Below are 11829 nucleotides of genomic sequence, written 5' to 3' on the forward strand. Positions count from 1 at the left end.
GTTCCCCTGCACCTCCACGTGGCTGCTGGGCAGGACCAGTGCGACAGGGCTCAGTATTGGAAGGAAACCTACGGTATTTAGTGGGGGAGTTTGCCACCTAGAGTCTGTCCGGTCCACGCGTGGGTGGGCCATGAGTAGTCTTACAGACATAAAGGCTTTGAACCTCTCTTTTCAAGGAAAAAATAATAGATTCCAACTATATGCCATTCTGGAAAAAGCAACACTATGGAGACAATAAAAAGATCAATGGTTGCCAGGAATTTGGGGGTGAGGAGAGATGAATACACAGAGCACAGGACAGAAGTTTTTATAAGCGGTGAAAATACTTTGTATGACATAATGATTTTATGTCACCATACTTTTGTCCAAACCCGTAGAACGTGCAACACTATTCATTTCATTAAAGTGAACCCTAAGATGAACTGGGGACTTTGGTGATTATGATGTGTCAGTGAAGTTCATCCTTGGTTTAAAAAAAAAAAAACACTCAGAGTAGACTTTTTGGCAAAACTTTTGTTTCACTTTTATATATGTATACATATTATATATGTGTGTGTGTTTGTTGGATTGTGATGTAAAATGTACCTTTTAGATCAAAAAAGTTTGCAGGCCACTGTAGTTATACTGGCAAATAAAAGCACAAATTAATCTAAAAAAAAAAAAATAGCTACTGAGTACCTACCAAGAGTCAAGGGCTGTTCTACGGCCCTGAGGATACAGTCCTAGCCTTCATGGAAATTAGAATCCACAGGGAAGGGAAGAGAAAATAAATACATAAATATATAATATGTCGAAATGTGCTAAATGCAATTTTTTGGAAAAAGAATGGTAAGGAGATTCAGTAATGATCTCTGTGTGTATGTAGGGGGAAAGGTGCTACTTTGTATAGGATCTTCAGGAAGGGCATCATTGATAAGGTGACATGACTAGGTTTGAATGAACTGTGGGGCGGGGAGTGACTTGCAATTATTCATTTACGTATTTAACAAATATTTCCTAAGTAATCACCTATTATGACCAGGGACATAGCAGTGAAGAAAACAGGCAAACCTCTGACCTCATGCAGCTTGCTGAGAGGAACTTAAAATAAGTAAGACAAATTAAGTAAAATGTATATCAGATTAGCTAAGGAGTGAAAATAAAGCAGGAAAGGGGATGGGAAGTGAGTAAAGGAGAGTTTTGAAACTGTAGATAACATGCCCAGGGAAGACCTCCTTGAGAATGTGACCCTTGAGAAAAATCTGAAGGTTGTAAAAGAGTCATGCTGTTATGTAAAAGGACAATTTCAGACACAGGGAACAGCCCAATGTAAAGGCCCTGAACTTGGAGAAAGCCTGGAATGTTAGAGGAACAGCAGGAAAGCCAGTGGAGGTAGCATGGAATGACAGAGGGGGAGAGTCATAGAGGTAGCATGGGACCATGGTAAAGCCTTTGGATTTTATTCTAGGTGAGCTGGAAAGCCATTGGAAAGTGTTAAGGAGAAAAGTAAAATCATATGATGTACATATTTTAAATGATTACTCTGGCCACTGTTTTGAGATTATTCTGAGGGGTGGGGAAGGATGGAAGCCCAAGAGGGATCAGTCAGGAGGCTATTTTAGTATCCCAGTGGCAGTAATAGAGTCACGGTGAGCCTTTGATTTGTGTGTCAGGCATGTTCCAATAGTAGTTTACCTATCCAGTCTCCTCTCTCATCTATTTGAAAGGACCCACCCCTAGAGTATTGGGACAGCTGGTTTACAATTCAAATTTGCCTGGAACCCTAGGCTTCTGAATGGCTTCTCTACTCACTGTGCTTTGCAGTGGAAAGAATGGCTGTATTAGGGAAAACAGTATGAAAGTTCCTCAAAAAATTAAAAATAGAGCTACCTATGATCCAGCAATCTCACTTCTGGGTATATATTCAAAGGAAATGAAATCACTATCCCCAAAATATATCTGCATCCCCATGTTCATTGCAACATTATTTATGATTAGCCAAGATGTGGAAACAAACAACCTGTGTCCATCGAAGGATGAAAGGAAAATTTGAGATATATATATATACATCTCAAATTGTATGTATATATATACACATACAGTGGAATATTACTCATCCTTTAAAAAAAGAAGGAAATCCTGCTATGATAACATAGATGAGCATTATGCTAAGTTAAATACTTCAGACAGAAATATCCTGTGTGATCTCACTTGTATAGGTATCTAAAAAAGACAAACTCATAGAAACAGAGAGTAGATTGGTGGTTGCCAGGGCTGGGGTTGGGGAAAATGAGATGTTGGTCAAAGGGTACAAGCTTCCAGATGTAAGATAAATAAGTTCTGGGGATCTAATGTGCAGCAGGGTGACAATAGTTAACAATGCTGTATTGTACACTCGAAAATTGCCAAGAGAATAAATCTTAAATGTTCTCACCACCACTACCATCACCAAAAAAATGGTAATTATGTGAGGTGAAGGATATAGTAACCAATATTAATGTTTCACAATATATACATGTATGAAATAATCATGTATAATTTAAACTTCCACAATGTTATATGTTAATTATATCTCAATAAAGCCGGGGGGGGGGATGGAAAGTACTGCTGCATTAATATATTTCTATCTTGGGAATTCCCTGGAGGTCCAGTGATTAGGACTCTGTGCTTTCACCCTGGTCAGGGAACTAAGATCCTGCAAGCCACGTGGTACAGCCAAATATATACATATTTCTATATTCAGGTTGGAGAAGTCAGCATAACAATATTCTGTATTTTTAGTTATATCAGTCATAAGTATTTCAATATGTGTCTTTGAAAGATGAGGATTACCTTTTTAACATAACCATAATACCATTATCACAACCAAAGACATTAGTTTCTTAACACCATCAAATACTCAGCATTCAAATTTCCCTGATTTTCTCATAAGTTTTTTTAACAGTCTCTTTGTTTGAATCAGGATCCAAATACAGTTTGATTGATATGTTTTTTAATCTTTTATTCAGTAGCTTCCTTGTCCCTCTCCTTTTTCCCTGCTGGCATTTATTTGTTTAAGAAACCAGGCAGTTTTCCGGTAAATTTCCCACAGACTAGTTCTGCAAATTAATCCCTATGGTGATATTTAAATGTTTTTCTGTCCTCTGTATTTTCTGTAACTTGGTAGTTCAATCTAGAGCCTTGATCAAATCAGTCGGCACCTGTCTTTCTTTTTGTGTAATTTGCAGTCACTAATGAGCATCCTCTGAGTTAATTAGATCATCACTTCAATAAGAGCTTAAAGGTTCTGGACCCAATTTCCAACATGGGGCTGAGGGGCGGTCCCCACAACACCAAGCAATTCTCTAACACCAGCTGGGTGTCCTACAATTCAATTCTGACACTATCTACTCAGAGACAGCATCAGATTCCACAGGTTGAGTTCAGCCCCACAAGATTGCTCTCCACTTCTGACCTCAATCGTAAGCCCATGTTGTTACCTCTTCTTCTGACCCACCGGCTATAGACTAGAGATTCTGACTGTCTCTTCCTGGGCATGATTAATTTGCTAGAGCAGACTTCAGATCCCAGTCGAAAATCCAGGTTGTTACTTGTATTGATACTTCTGACCTTACTGGCTATAAAATCAGAGGTTCCCACAACCCACTTCTTGGGTTTGACTTATTTGCTAGAGCAGCTCACAGAACTCAGGAAACCCATTTACCCACGAGATTACTAGCTTGCTACAGAGGCTATTAAGGGATATAAATTGACAGCTGGTTGAAGAGATACATAAGGCGAAGTCCTGAACAAAAGAGCTTCTGTCCTTGCGGAGTTTGGGGCCCTGCACGTGACACATAGAAGTGTTCTGGTCCCCCAACCTGGAAGCTCTCTGAACACCATCCTTTTGGGGTTTTATGAAGGCTTCATTACATAGGCATGGATGATTAAATCATAGGCCATGGCTGATTGTTTAAACCTCCAGCCCCAGGAGGATTGTTTAAACCTCCAGGATTGGAACTAAAAGTTCCAATCCTCTAATTATATGGTAGCTTCTCCTGGCAACCAGGCCCCATCCCTCAGTGGGGTCAAAAAGTCACCTCATTAACATAACAAGAGACACCTTTACCAGACTCATCATTTAGGAAATCCCAAGGGTTTTAGGAGCTCTGTACCAAAAATGAGACAAAGACCAAATATATATTTCTTACTATAAATCACAATATCACAAGGTTGCAAAGTGATAAACTCCAATTTTATCCTTTTTCATTTATGTGTTGACATACTTATAAAGAGCAACTTTTCTTCATCAACTGAGGGACAGGTAGCATAGTAAAGGCAGGACAAATGCTTGTTTCAATTACTAGTTTTCAAAATAAGTTGGTTCCCTAGCACTTTCCAAAGGTGGATAATGAGATGTTCTTTTTTTAAATATTATTATAAACTCATGAATTTAAGCATATTTTGTTTGCTTCAGCCTATTGCAGTTACTATTTTTTTTTTTTTTAATTTGGCTGTGCCGGGTCTTAGTTGCGGCATGCAGGATCTAGTTCCCTAACCAGGGATGGAACCTGGACCCCCTGCCTGGGAGCATGGAGTCTTAACCACTGGACCACCAGGGAAGTCCCTGCAGTTACTATTCTTGATAGCCAGAATCATCCCAACTTTGGCCAGTGGGAGCCTCACTGACTTTTGACTCAGCTCCAGTAATCTTTGCTAGCTTCCTTTATTTCTGACGTGATAAGAAGTTCCAGGTGCCTCTTGAACATGTTCCAAGTGTACTATCAGCCTTTTCTTCAAGGATTTCTGGTTCCTTTTAGGTCTCTATTTTATTTTTTTTAATTAAAAATATTTAAATTGAGGTATAATTGACATATAACATTATATTTGTTTATGTTAGGCCACAAAATAAGTCAATAAATTTAAGAGGATTGAAATCATATCAAGCATCTTTTCTGACCATAATGGTATGAAACTAGAAACCAATTACGAGACGAAAACTGGAAAATTCACAAATATGTGGTGATTAAACAACATGCTGCTGAATAACCAATGGGTCAAAGAAGAAATCAAAGGAAAAATTTTAAAATATGTGAGACAAACAAAAATAATAAACATAACAAAATTTATGAGATGCAGCAAAAACAGTTGTAAGAGGGAAGTTCATAAATGCCTACCTTAAGAAACAAGAAATATCTCAAATAAATGTCCTACGTTTAACACCTGAAGGACTAGAAAAAAAATTTCCAAAATTAGTAGAAGGAAGGAAATAACAAAGATCAGAGCAGAAATAAGTAAAATGGAAACTAAAAAGACAACAGAAAAAAAATCAGTGAAACTAAGAGCTGGTTCTTTATCAAGATTTTTTGAGTCAACAAACTATTAGCTAGACTTAGCAAGAAAACAAGAGAGAGGACTGAAATAAATAAAACCAGAAATGAAAGAGGAGACATTACAACTGATACTACAGAAATACAAAGGATCATAAGAGATTGCTATGAACAATTATATGCCAACAAATTTGACAACCTAGAAGAAATGGATAAATTTTTAGAAACACACAACCTATCAAAACTGAATTATGAAGAAATAGAAAATCTGAACAGACTGATTACCAGTAAGGAGACTAAATCAATAATCAAAAACCTCCCAACAAACAAAAGTCCAGGACCAGACAGCTTCCCTGGTGAATTCTATCAAACATTCAAAAAAGAATTAATACCAATCCTTCTCAAATTCTTCCAAAAAATAAGAGGGAACACTCCCAAACTCATTTTACAAGATCAGCATTACCCTGAGGACCACTAGAAAAGAATATTACAGACCAAATTCCTGATTAACATAGATGCAAAAATTTTCAACAAAATAGTAGCAAGCCTCTTTCCACAATACATTAAGAGGATCATACACCATGATCACATGAGATTTATTCCAGTAATGCAAGGATGTTTCAACATCTTCAAATCAATCAAGTGACCCACCACATTAACAAAAGGAAGGATAAAAATCATATGATTATCTCAATAGATGCAGGAAATCATGTGACAAAATTCAACAACCTTTCATGATGAAAACTCTCAACAAATTAGGTATAGAATGAATGTGCCTCAACATAATAAAGGCCATTTATGACAAGCCCACAGCTAACATCATAATCATACTCAAAGGTGAAAAGCTGAAAGCTTTTCCTTTAAGATCAGGAACAAGACAAGGATGCCCACTCTCACCACTTTTATTCAACATAGTATTGGAAGTCCTAGCCAGAGCAATTAGGCAAGAAAAAGAAATAAAAAGCATCCAAATTGGAAAGGAAGAAGTAAAACTGTCACTAATTGCAGATGACATGATATTATATATAGAAAACCCTGAAGACTCCACCAAGAAACACTCTTAGAACTCATAAAAGAATTCACTAAAGTTGCAGGATACAAAATCTTGCATTACTATACACAAATAACAAACTATTAGAAAGACAAATTTTTTAAAATCCCATTTACAATTGCATCAAAAAGAATAAAATACCTAGGAATAAATTTAACCAAGGATGTGAAAGACCTACACACTGAATACTACATTAATAAAAGAAATTGAAGAAGACAAATAAATGGAAAAATTTTCCATACTCATGGATTGGAAGACTTAATGTTGTTAAAATAACTGTACTACCCAAAGCAATCCACAGATTCAATGCACTCCCTATCAAAATTCCAAAGGCATTTTCACAAAAATAGAAAAAAATTTTCTAAAATTTGTATGGAATCACAAAAGACCCTGAATAGTCAAAGAAATCTTGAGAACAACAAAGTTGGAGACATCATACTCCCTGATTTCAAGCTATATTACAAGGCTATAGTAATCAAAACAGTATGGTATTGGCATAAAAACAGACACATAGATCAACAGAACAGAATAGAGAATATATGACAACAGAGCCAAGAATATACAATGGTAAAAGGACAGTCTCTTCAATAAATGGTGTTGGGAAAACTGGGTGGCCACATGCAAAAGAATGAAACTGGACCATTATCTTATACCATACACAAAAGTTAACTCAAAAAGACATGAACATAAGACCTGAAATCATAAAATCCCTAATAACATAGGCGTTAAGCTGCTTGACCTGAGTCTTTTTTTTTTTTAATAAATTTATTTTTTATTTATTTATTTTTGGCCTTGTTGGGTCTTTGTTGCTGCGTGCAGTCTTTCTCTAGTTGCGGCAAGCGGAGGCTACTCTTCATTGCTGTGCACAGGCTTCTCATTGAGGTGGCTTCTCTTGTTGCGGAGCACAGGATCTAGGAGCACGGGCTTCAGTAGTTGTGGCATGTGGGCTCAGTAATTGTGGCTCGCAGGCTCTAGAGTGCAGGCTCCGTAGTTGTAGCGCATGGGTTTTGTTGCTCCGCAGCATGTGGGATCTTCCCAGACGAGGGCTCGAACCCTTGTCCCCTGTCTTGGCAGGCAGATTCTTAACCACTGCGCCACCAGGGAAGTCCTTGACCTAAGTCTTGGTGATGATTTTTTAAATCTGATGCTGAAATCAAAAACAACAAAAGGAAAAATAAACAAGTGGGACTACATCAAACTAAAAAAGCTTTTGCACAGCTAAGGAAACCATCAAAGAAGTAAAAAAGCAACCTACAGAATGGGAGAAAATATTTGCAAATCATGTATCTGATAAGGGGTTAATATCCAAAATATATAAAAAACTCATACAACTCAATAGACCAAACCCCCCCCCCAAAAAAAAAACAAATTCAATTTAAAAGTGGACTTTTTAAATTAAAAATGAATAGACATTTTCCTTAAGAAGACATACAAGTGGCTGACAGGTACATGACAGATGGCCAACAGGTACATGAAAAGATGCTCAGCATCACCATCATCAGGGAAATACAAATCAAAGCCACAATGAGATTATCACCTCACACCTGTTAGAATAGCTATTATAAAAAAAGCAAGCTACAAGTGTTTGCAAGGATGTGAAGAAAAGGGAACCGTTGTGCACTATTGCTAGCATTGTAAATAGGTGCAACCACTATAGAAAACAGTATGGAGGTTCCTCAAAAATTAAAAATAGAACTACCATAGGATCCAGCAATTCCACTTCTGGATATTTATCCAAAGAAAACAAAACCACTAACTCGAAAAGGTATATGCACCACCATGTTCATTGCACCATTATTTACAATAGCCAAGATATGGAAACAACCTAAGTGTCCATTGATGGATGAATGGATAAACAAGATATGTTACACACACACACACACACACACACACACACACACACACACACACACAGTGGAATATTACTCAGTAGTAAAAAAAAGAATGAAATCCTGCCGTTTGCAACAACATGGATGGACCTCAAGGGCATTATGCTAAGTAAAATAAAACAGAGAAAGACAAATACTCTGTGATCTCACTTGTGTGTGAAATATAAAACAAAAACAAACAAAAAAATCAAGCTCAAAATTAAGAAAATAAATAAATAAAAATTTAAACTTAAAAAAAAGAAAGAAAAAACATCAAGCTCATAGGTACAGAGAACAGATTGGTGGTTGCCAGAGGTGAGAGGTGGGGGGTGGGAGAAATTGGTGAAGGTGGTCAAAAGGTGCAAACTTCCAGTTATAAAATAGTCAAGTCGGGACTTCCCTGGTGGTCCAGTGGTAAAGAATCTGCCTTACAATGCAGGGGACGCAGGTTCAATCCCTGGTCAGGGAACAAAGATCCCACATACTACAGGGCAACTAAGCCCGCACGCCACAACTACTGAGCTCGTGCACCTCAACTAGAGAGACTGTGTGCCACAAACTACAGAGCCCACGTGCTCTGGAGCCTGCGTGCCACAACTAGAGAAGAGAAAACCCACACGCCACAACTAGAGAGAAGTCCGCGTGCCGCAACGAAAGATCCCACACGCCTCGACAAAGATCCTGTGTGCCGGAACTAAGACCCAACGCAGCCAAAAATAAATAAAATAATATAAATAAATAAATATTTTTAAAAAATAAATAAATAAAATAAATCATGGGGATGTACTGTACAGCATAATGTGGTTCCTTTTAGTATGAATTGCTTTTCAGAGACTATAATCTTGGTGCTTGTTGCTATTGTGTTTGTCATTGATTTAAGGCCTTTTTTCCATTTGGATAGTTTTATTTATTTATTTATTTATAAATTGAAGTATAGTTGCTGTATACATACTTTTAATTCAAATTCAGGACCACAGAGTTTTTAGTCTCATTGAAATCTTACATCTATAAATACTGTCTCCCAATAGAGAACAGACTTGTGGTTGCCAAGGGGGAGGAGGGGATGGAGAGGGAGGGACTGGGAGTTTGGGGTTAGTAGATGCAAACTATTACATATAGAATGGACAAACAACAAGGTCCTACTCTATAGCACAGGAAACTATATCCAATCTCCTGGGATAAACCATAATAGAAAAGAATATAAAATATTCTTTTCTATTATGTATATATAAAACATATATGTGTATATCTGAGTCATTTTGCTGTACAGCAGAAATTAGTACAACACTGTAAATCAACTATACTTCAATAAAATCAAAAAGTTTCAAAAAAAGAGTATAAATACTGTCTTCCATAACATATACTGCTACCCTAACTACATCAACATAATTAGTCATTTGCTTTATCCCACGGTATACTCACAGTCTCTGAATAATAATGATAATAATAATAATACCGTCAATAAGAAGAGTACTGAAAACAGTTTATTTTTTTGGTGTTTTTTTGTTCATAGGGAATATCTCACTAGGAATATTCAGTCAAATTTACTGAATTTTAGTCATTTGAAATAATTCCTCTCAGTTTGATTAGGCCACCAACTTGATATATAGTCAAATGTTTCATTTTTCTATCAATGTTAGGAATCCTTTAATTTTGTTTTATAATTATATATTTACCTGGTTCCAAAGTCAAATTTACAAAACGAAATCTATTCAGAAGTTTAGCTTCTTACCCTGTTCCCTCTACCCTGTTGCCTCTCTCCCCCATAGGTAACCATGCTTTTTAGTTTTATATATATATATATATTTTTTTTTATCTCCCCCCTTTCTTACATAAGCAGTAACATATCATACATACAATTCTGACTTTGTTTTTTTTGTTTGTTTTTTTGGTCGCACTGCGCAGCTTGTGGAATCTTAGTTCCCCGACCAGGGATTGAACCCAGGCCACAGCAGTGAAAGCGCCGAGTCTTAACCACTGACAGCCAGGGAATTCCTGATTCTGACTTTGTTTTATACTTTACAGTGGATCCTGTAGATCACTCCTTGTCAGTAAATAGAGATATACCTCATTCCCTTTTACAACTGCATAGTGCTCTACAATGTGGATGTCCATAGTTTATATTATCAGTCCCTTATTAATGGCAAATTTGGTTGTTTCCAGTCTTTTGCTATCAGAAATATTCCTGGTGTGAATAGCCATGTGCATACATCTTTTCTTATTTTTGCCAGTATATCTTTGCAATAGTTCCTATAAATAGAATTGCGGAGTCCAAAAGGAAATGCTTATGCAATTAAGCTAAATATTCCCCAGTTCTCCTCTGTAGGGGTCATATGACTGATCTTTGCATTCCCATCAGCAATGCTAAGCATGCCTGTATTTCCACAGCCTCATCAACAGAGTATCTCGACAAACTTTTGAATTTATGCCAATCAGATAGGTGAGAAATGATAACTCAGAAGTTTTAATCTGAATTTCCTCTGTTGTAAGTGAAGTTACACTGTTCTGTGGTTTAACCAAGCTAGCTCTCTCCCTCTTGACTTCTTAGAGTGACCTCACCATGATTTACATGGTAAAATTTCAGGGAATCCAGAAAGATCTCTTTAACTAAGTTCCACCATATCCAACTCATATTTTTGGAACTTATTGCCTGAAGGAATAAAAGGAATAGCTTAGAAAGGGAGTTACCAAAGCCATCTTTGTTTCGGTTATAACTAATAACAGCAATGACTTTCAATTATTGTGTACTAGGAACTGATTGTTTTTTATGCATTATCTCATTTAATTTTCCCAAGAATCCATGAAGTAGGTACTGTTATCATCTCATTTAGAGATGAGGAAAGTGAGACTGATATTAAATAAGTTAGAAAGAACATAGGGCTAGTAAATGGTGGAACTTGTATTCAAAACCAGGTATAATTCTAAAGCCTTTGCTATTACTCTCCATATTGTAGTAGCTAAAGACAAGCCCTGTCTCTAAATCTCCTGAACTTGGGGGTGGAGATGGAGAGAGGAATATAAGATTAAGATGAGCTTGGGGAGAAAAGGCAGTTCAGATTACTGATATCCTATTCCAAGATTCCCACCTACCATCAGGTATTCTACGGAAAGCCTTCCATCCAGCAAAGTTTTTCAAGTAAATCTTCATTGACCAAGGTAAATTTTTATGTCCCACAAAAGCTAAGACTCAGAAAAGAAAATGTAAGTTACAGAAAATTCTACTAGCATCTACTGATCAAAAATAAGTATATGGGACTTCCCTGGTGGTCCAGTGGTAAAGAATCTGCCTTCCAAGGCAGGGGACACGGGTTCGATCCCTGGTCGGGGAACTAAGATCCCACATGCCGCAGGGCAACTGAGCCTGCGTGCCACAACTACTGAGCCTGCACGCCTCAAATAGAGAGCCCGTGTGCCGCAAACTACAGAGCCCACGCGCCACAACTAGCGAAGAGAAAAAAACCCGCATCCCACAACTAGAGAGAGGACTGCGCGCCGCAACGAAAGATCCCGTATGCCTCAGCAAAGATCCCAAGTGCCACAACTAAGACCTGACGCGGCCAAAAAAAAAAAAAAAAGTATATGTTGCCCTCTAGAGGTAAATTGATTTTTGATAACGAAGCAT

The sequence above is a fragment of the Balaenoptera musculus genome, chromosome 2 (assembly GCF_009873245.2).
Source record: "Balaenoptera musculus isolate JJ_BM4_2016_0621 chromosome 2, mBalMus1.pri.v3, whole genome shotgun sequence".
NCBI classification, from domain to species: domain Eukaryota; kingdom Metazoa; phylum Chordata; class Mammalia; order Artiodactyla; family Balaenopteridae; genus Balaenoptera; species Balaenoptera musculus.